Source organism: Siphateles boraxobius, unplaced genomic scaffold (genome assembly GCF_051911475.1).
Source record: "Siphateles boraxobius isolate OS27281-9 unplaced genomic scaffold, OSU_SipBor_1 46, whole genome shotgun sequence".
Classification (NCBI taxonomy): Eukaryota; Metazoa; Chordata; class Actinopteri; order Cypriniformes; family Leuciscidae; genus Siphateles; species Siphateles boraxobius.
The window spans coordinates 18424176-18431118 of record NW_027509097.1 but is presented as its reverse complement, the minus strand read 5'-3'; positions in this window follow the sequence as shown (position 1 = coordinate 18431118).

The window sequence follows — 6943 nt, the reverse complement described above, 5'->3', positions numbered from 1 at the left end:
TTAAGTTGTACTCTTGTCTCTAACCTCCCTGACACACACGAACTTGTGTGACATAATGCTAACTGCTGGGTTCTTTAGATATTCCCTGATTTATTCAGGGTGGCGTAGTCGACAATAATCACCATAAGCAAAGTAACTTATTGAAATCCTTTACCGCTCCGTCACATATGCATAGTGAATATTTGGCCTCACATTAAACTCAAAAGAACTGGGAAACATTTTACAAATACTCATACACTGACTCTTCTTCCAGTAAAAAGCTGTCTGCAATTTAGGGAAGGCTATTTCGTTCTAAAATTGGAGGAGATGGATACAGCGGTTCAACATTTACATGACTGCTACAGGATCAGACTCAAAAAGTGAGAAGGTAAAAATAGCCATTCTACTACATGCATTAGCAGAGGAGGCCTTAGAAGTGTACAATTCGCTGTCCGTTGAGCCCGAAGAGGATGAGGAAACAATGCAAGATATTGTAACTGCACTTGAGAAGTATTGCTTGCCGAGAAAGAATGTTGTATTTGAAATAGGGTGAACAGATTTCTCGGAGTGGAATACGGGACAGATACAGAACACATGCGTATAGAGGGAATGCACGTGACGTCACCGTTGGCGGGAGCTACTGCAGTTACGCCCACAAGTGGCAAAAAGACTGAGTGGCAGCATTGGTTTTCAGTGTGAATGCTGCGGAAAAACACACAAAACGCGTCTAAAACGGGAAAGAGCTTTGAGACTGACTGTACAACTAGATTTGACAAGAAATATGAGGAATATTTTTACAGACTACCTAAAGCTACAGAACAGAGAAGCAAATAGATCGCTACAATTCATAGAAACAACTGGACTCCAGGCAGCGAAAGGTGGATTTGCAGTTATCCTTTTTGTGTCCATATGCTGAATTTAGTGGTAAAATCATTCTCTGTATATTGTATTGTTATATATTGCAGTGACAACTCATCAATCAAATATTTACCACTGTATATTCTGTATAATTTGACATTTTTAAATAAACACTGACAAAAAACTATACAAGTTTTAAGTCTCTAGACGATATGATGATATATATAACATTGATAAGTGATCACCTGGATTTAGACCTGCCTATTTTGTATTTATATAAAGCATTCACAGGCAAATTTGCTGTATGTATTTCCCTGGTGTCGGAATCAGGCACATATAAATGTCAGGAAACACGATTCCTGGCTGCATGTTAATATCCATGGATCACTGGATCTTTAGTAAGTTGTATGGAACACTATATTGAGTCCAATCTTTAGTTTAAACTGATAATCGTTTGTTTTACTTGCGTTTTCGCAGTTTCCCCTATTAAATCCAGTCACGCAGCAGCTCTTCTGCCACTCAGTCCGGCTGAGGGGGCGTGTTCCGGCGGGAAAGTGACGTTAATGCATTCCCAATGCGTCTTACATGCGCTTCATTAGGCACACTAGCACACACACACAAGGTCTCTCCCTCTCTGTCATGCGCGCGCTACACGAGTTGAACGTAACATATATATTCACTTAGCCTTTCGGAAACGAAACCTATTATATATAAAAAAATATATATATATTAACGATGAAATAAGGGACAAAACATGATTTTTTCAGAATAAGTCGGGACACTAAAATTAGAGTGGAAATACGGGGCTGTCCCAGGAAAAACGGGACGTCTGGTAACCCTAATTTGAAAGGCACCAGTTTTGGGCTTACCCCATGCCTGATTCAATAACCATCGATAAGTATGTCACAGAACTAAAACAAAAGAGTAAAGACTGTGAGTATGGCTCAACAGAATCTGACATGTTAAGAGACAAGATCGTGTTTAGCATCGGTGAACAGCGTTTAAAAGAGAGGCTCTTAAGAGAAATAAACCTGACCCTCGAAAAAACTATGGACATTTGCAGAGCAGCAGAGGCAGCAAAAACACAGATTCAAGCAATGGGAGAGCAGAATAAAACTGTCCATGCCATTAGAAAGAAGACAAAAGATGCAAAACCGAACAAGAGATATGAAAGAGCGACATCTCAACTGCAAAAAGTTAATGTGAACTCTTTCATCTGCAAAAAGTGTGGAAAATCCCACCTTTCATGACAGTGTTCACCCCTTGGAGCTACATGTCATGCCTGTGGAAAACGATCACTTTGCCTCAGTGTGCATGTCTGAAAAAAAAGACACTCAGCCTAAACACAATAGAAATGTCACTGTTGATTCATTATTCATTGGGACAGTGGAATTAAAAGAGACCCCCAGCTCTGCACAGAAAGCATGGTACCCAGACGTAGACATTGGAAATGTGACAGTGAAGTTTAAATTGGACTCAGGGGCTGAAGCCAATATTATACCTCTCGACATTTATCAATCTCTGCATGAAAGACAGTTGTTGCAACCGACTTCGACTATGCTGGTGGTGTATGGTGGAACTAAATTAAGGCCAGAAGGTGTGGCCAAGCTGCAGTGCGTCACTCCCAAAGTACAAGTTTGCTTACCCTTTTACATCACCAGACACTCATCAATTCCAATACTTGGTAAGGACGCATATGAACGGATGCAACTGCTGAAAAGAGTAGACACTGTTGTAAAAAAACATCCTACCTCCAAAGAGGACCTGATAGCACAACATTCAGCAGTTTTTGAAGGTCTTGGTCAGTTTCTGGGTGAACATCATATACATGTTGATCCGAAAGCAGTCCCGGTCATACACGGCTGTAGAAAAATTCCCTTAGCAGTGCTGTGCAAACTAAAGGATACACTAGAACAGCTGTTGCAAGCAGATGTTATAGCGCCAGTCACCCAGCCCATTCCATGGGTTAACAGTCTTGTCATCACTGAAAAAAAGAATGGGTCATTACGAGTATGCCTGGATCCTTGTGACCTTAATAAAGCCGTTCTTCGCCAACAATTCTCTTTCCCAACAACCGAAGATGTACAATGCAGGCTTGCTGGAAAGAAAATTTTCTCCATCTTCGATGAAAAGGATGGCTACTGGCAAGTCAAACTTGACACAGACTCCTCCCTGCTATGCACATTCAACACGCCGTGGGGTAGATACAGATTCAAACGTCTGCCATTTGGTGTCAAATCTGCTAGTGAAGTCTTCCAGCATTTGAATAATGAAGTGTTTCGTGACATAAAAGGTGTACACATCGTAGCTGATGACATGATTGTCGCCGCTGCTACAGAACTAGAACATGATGTCATAGTTGCTAAAATCATGGAGAGAGCGAAAACACACAATGTGAAGTTCAACCCTGACAAGATTCAGTATAAGGTGAACAAAGTTCATTTCATGGGACATGTGATAACTCCACAGGGTGTGAGAACAGATGATGGCAAGATACAGGCAATAGTAAACATGCCAATACCCACAGAAAGAAAATCGCTACAGCGTCTTTTGGGCATGATCAGGTATCTCGCCCCATTCATTCCAGGTGAGGCATCACTTACAGCGCCTCTCAGGCAGCTGCTGAGAAAAGACATTGCATTCCAGTGGCAACCTGAACATGACACGGCATTGTCTGCACTCAAAACTGCACTGACCAACACACCAGTTCTCAGGTACTCTGACCCCGACACAGCGCTCAGCATATAAACAGATGCATCCAAAGATGGCTTAGGATCATGTCTGCTGCAGGAGGGGCAACCAATAGCGTATGCATCTAGGGCTTTAACGGATACGGAAAGGAACTATGCCCAGATCGAGAAGGAGCTACAGGCGATCGTTTTCTCGACCAAAAAGTTCCATCAGTATGTATATGGACCCAGTGTGAATGTCCAGTCGGACCATAAGCCATTGGAGGGTATCTTCAAGAAGCCACTGAGCAAAGCACCAGCGAGACTCCAACGTATGCTCTTACAGCTACAGAGATATGATCTCATTGTCCAGTACACGCCAGGGAAGGACATGTTAATTGCTGATGCGTTGTCGCGTTGCTGAAGGTCAGTACTCAAGTACAGATGACCTCAGCGATGAAAGAGTTGGATATGCACTTGAAGCAACACAGACTCTCAGTGACGACATGCTAAAGCAGCTTACGGACGCTACTGCAAGAGACAGTACTCTCCAGCTTCTTATGAAGATGCGAAAGACAGGATGGCCAACACATAGAAAACAACTTGATCTCTCAATTCAACAGTACTGGCCTGTTAGACACACTGTGGCTGTGCAAGATGGTGTATTAATGGTATTTGACAGGATTCTGATTCCTGAGACAATGAGATCAGAGATGCTTAAGAACCTACATATCGCACATTAAGGGATGCAACGCACAAAAGCACATGCCAGAAAGTTCATGTATTGGCCTGGTATGACCAGACATAATGAACAGATGGTCGAAACATGTACAACGTGTCAACAGTTTCAGCCCAGGAACCAGAAAGAGCCGCTCATCTCTCATGAAGTACCAGAGCTCCCCTGGTTAAAAGTTGCAGCTGACATCTTCGAAATCAGAGGTCAATCGTTTCTTCTAATTGTTGATTATATGTCAAAGTTTCCTGAGGTGATGAAAATCAAAGACAAAACAGCATCCACAGTCATTGAAAAGATGACAGCAGTGTATGCCAGGCACGACATCCCTAAAGAGCTAGTGTGTGACCATGTACCATTCGCAAGCTACGAAATGAAGAAATTCGCAGCTGTGTGGGGCATCAAACTGACACACTCAAGTCCGGCCTACCCTCAGTCAAATGGGTTGCAGAGAGAACTATCAAAACTGTCAAAAGTGTCCTGAAAAAAGCGGAACAATCAGGGACGGATCATCCCTTTGCTTTGCTGTCGATAAGGAATACTACTGTCACTGGCACGCCTTATTCACCAGCGCAAGTTTTGATGGGAAGAGTACTGAGGAGCACCTTACCAGCATACTGTGAAGTCCTGCGACCGACTACTCCCAAAGGTGTTCATCAGGTGCTTCAAATCCTGCAAAGGAAGCAAGCGTGCCACTACAATGTGAGAGTAAAAGCCTTGCCAGAACTGCATGCAGGTAATACCGTAAACATTGAAACAGACAAAGGGTGGCAGCCGGGTCTCATTGTTTCCAAACGAGATGAGCCAAGGTCATACAATGTTGTCAATGCAGAAGGACGACAGTTTCGTCGCAACAGGCGCCACCTAAGGAAAACAACTCACAAGCACACAGAAACATTTGATCCTGCAGATGAGCCTAATGACGGTGCACACTCTATCATTTCAGTGGCACACGAAGTAGGAGATCGGTCTTCACAGGGTGTACCAGATCATTTCCTACACAAAACCAATACCACAATCACCAGGAGTGGTCGGGTTGTGAAAGTTCCTGTGCGGTTTCAGGACTACTGTATGAACTGACTATAAATTTGCCTTGTAATTAAGGTTAGACATGTTAAGCGTTGAATTGCTTATCCGACAATATGTTTGCTACAAATAAGAAAGACAATGTTCCTGTTATGTGGACGTTAAGAGCTATATTTAGTGTTTTGTATCCTATTTATAGCTAGTATTGTTTCCCTGAGAAAAAAGGGGATGTAGTGCAGTGTTAAATGCATTTGGTGTAACTGTATATTTACTCCACTAGAGGGCCACCTTGTTTCTTTTTTTTTTTTCCTTTATTTATTTTTAAACAGGGACAATGCAAAATATACATTAACCTTAAGAGGAGAGATGCATTTTACCAGGTTATAGCACTTGTGCTAATTTTCACCTGTAGTCCCTGGGCAGGCTGATGTCAACAGATACACATATTAATAAAATCATTCCTCTCAAAAACAGCACAAAAAAACACAATAAAAGAAGAAGAAAAAGAGTCACACCCTTCATTCATTCTTCAACATTCATTTACAAATACCCTCTCACATACACGTCAATTACACGTCTTATTATGGTGGTTACCGTGATGCGGAGAGTGAGTGTTATTTTTCACATACTGGTGAGCAGCACACGCTGCTAATGTTCAGTAATAAACAACAAGTTCGGAGATATACCTTTATGTGTCGGTAGTTTACTAAATGCACCACACGACAGAGATATAAAGGAACACTACAGTTTTGATGTGTCGTTCGCGAACGAGCCGCTCTAAAAGGCGATTCTTTGAAAAGAGCCGGACTTCTTCCCATCACTATCCACTTGCTTTCTGCTGACGCTATGGCAATATCAGCTGCTTTGTAATTTTTTTTTTTAAGTAACGTTACATTAAAGATCAAATCCAAACTGAATGATGACAACACACAATAACGTACAATCACTAGACCAGTGATCACAGTGATCATCAAATCCCTTTTAACAGTTTATTTCACAGACTTAGATAAGTTTAGTATTAGCATTACAAACACTGAATTAATGCCAACAAGTAAAGGACATGCTATATCAGATAATTGGGAATGTTGGACAATATTTATATATAACAGCAATAGAATAGCTTCACAGTAAATTATTATTATTATTATTATTATTATTATTTTTAATAATAATAATTATTAAATTATTATTTAATACTATCTTATATTACTATCTTATAGTAATGACCATTAAAGCAAGCCTACAAAAACAAAAACACAGCCACTGTCCATCATGTTCTATAAGATCATCATGTTTGTAGCATGATCCAGGGGATTACCCATACATAAATTTAATATATGTCAATATAAATTACACATATAATGTCAGTGCCCATCCATGTCTGCTGCCTATATGAGAATTTATGCAAAATTCATATAAAAACAGACATATATGAAACAATATAGCAAAAATGGCCGTTTTCATGTAAGTGCCATATATTTTCCCGTATATGCACATAAATGTTAAATATATGTAGCCTAAGACGCATATGTATTATGCATGTACACATGTTATTTCAATGCATCAGTATCAAATGCATGTATGTTTACATACATTTATTAAATATGTGGGAAACAAATATGTATGTCACATACTTATACTTAATGTTGTCTGTATGCGAGGAACCAATACTATACTG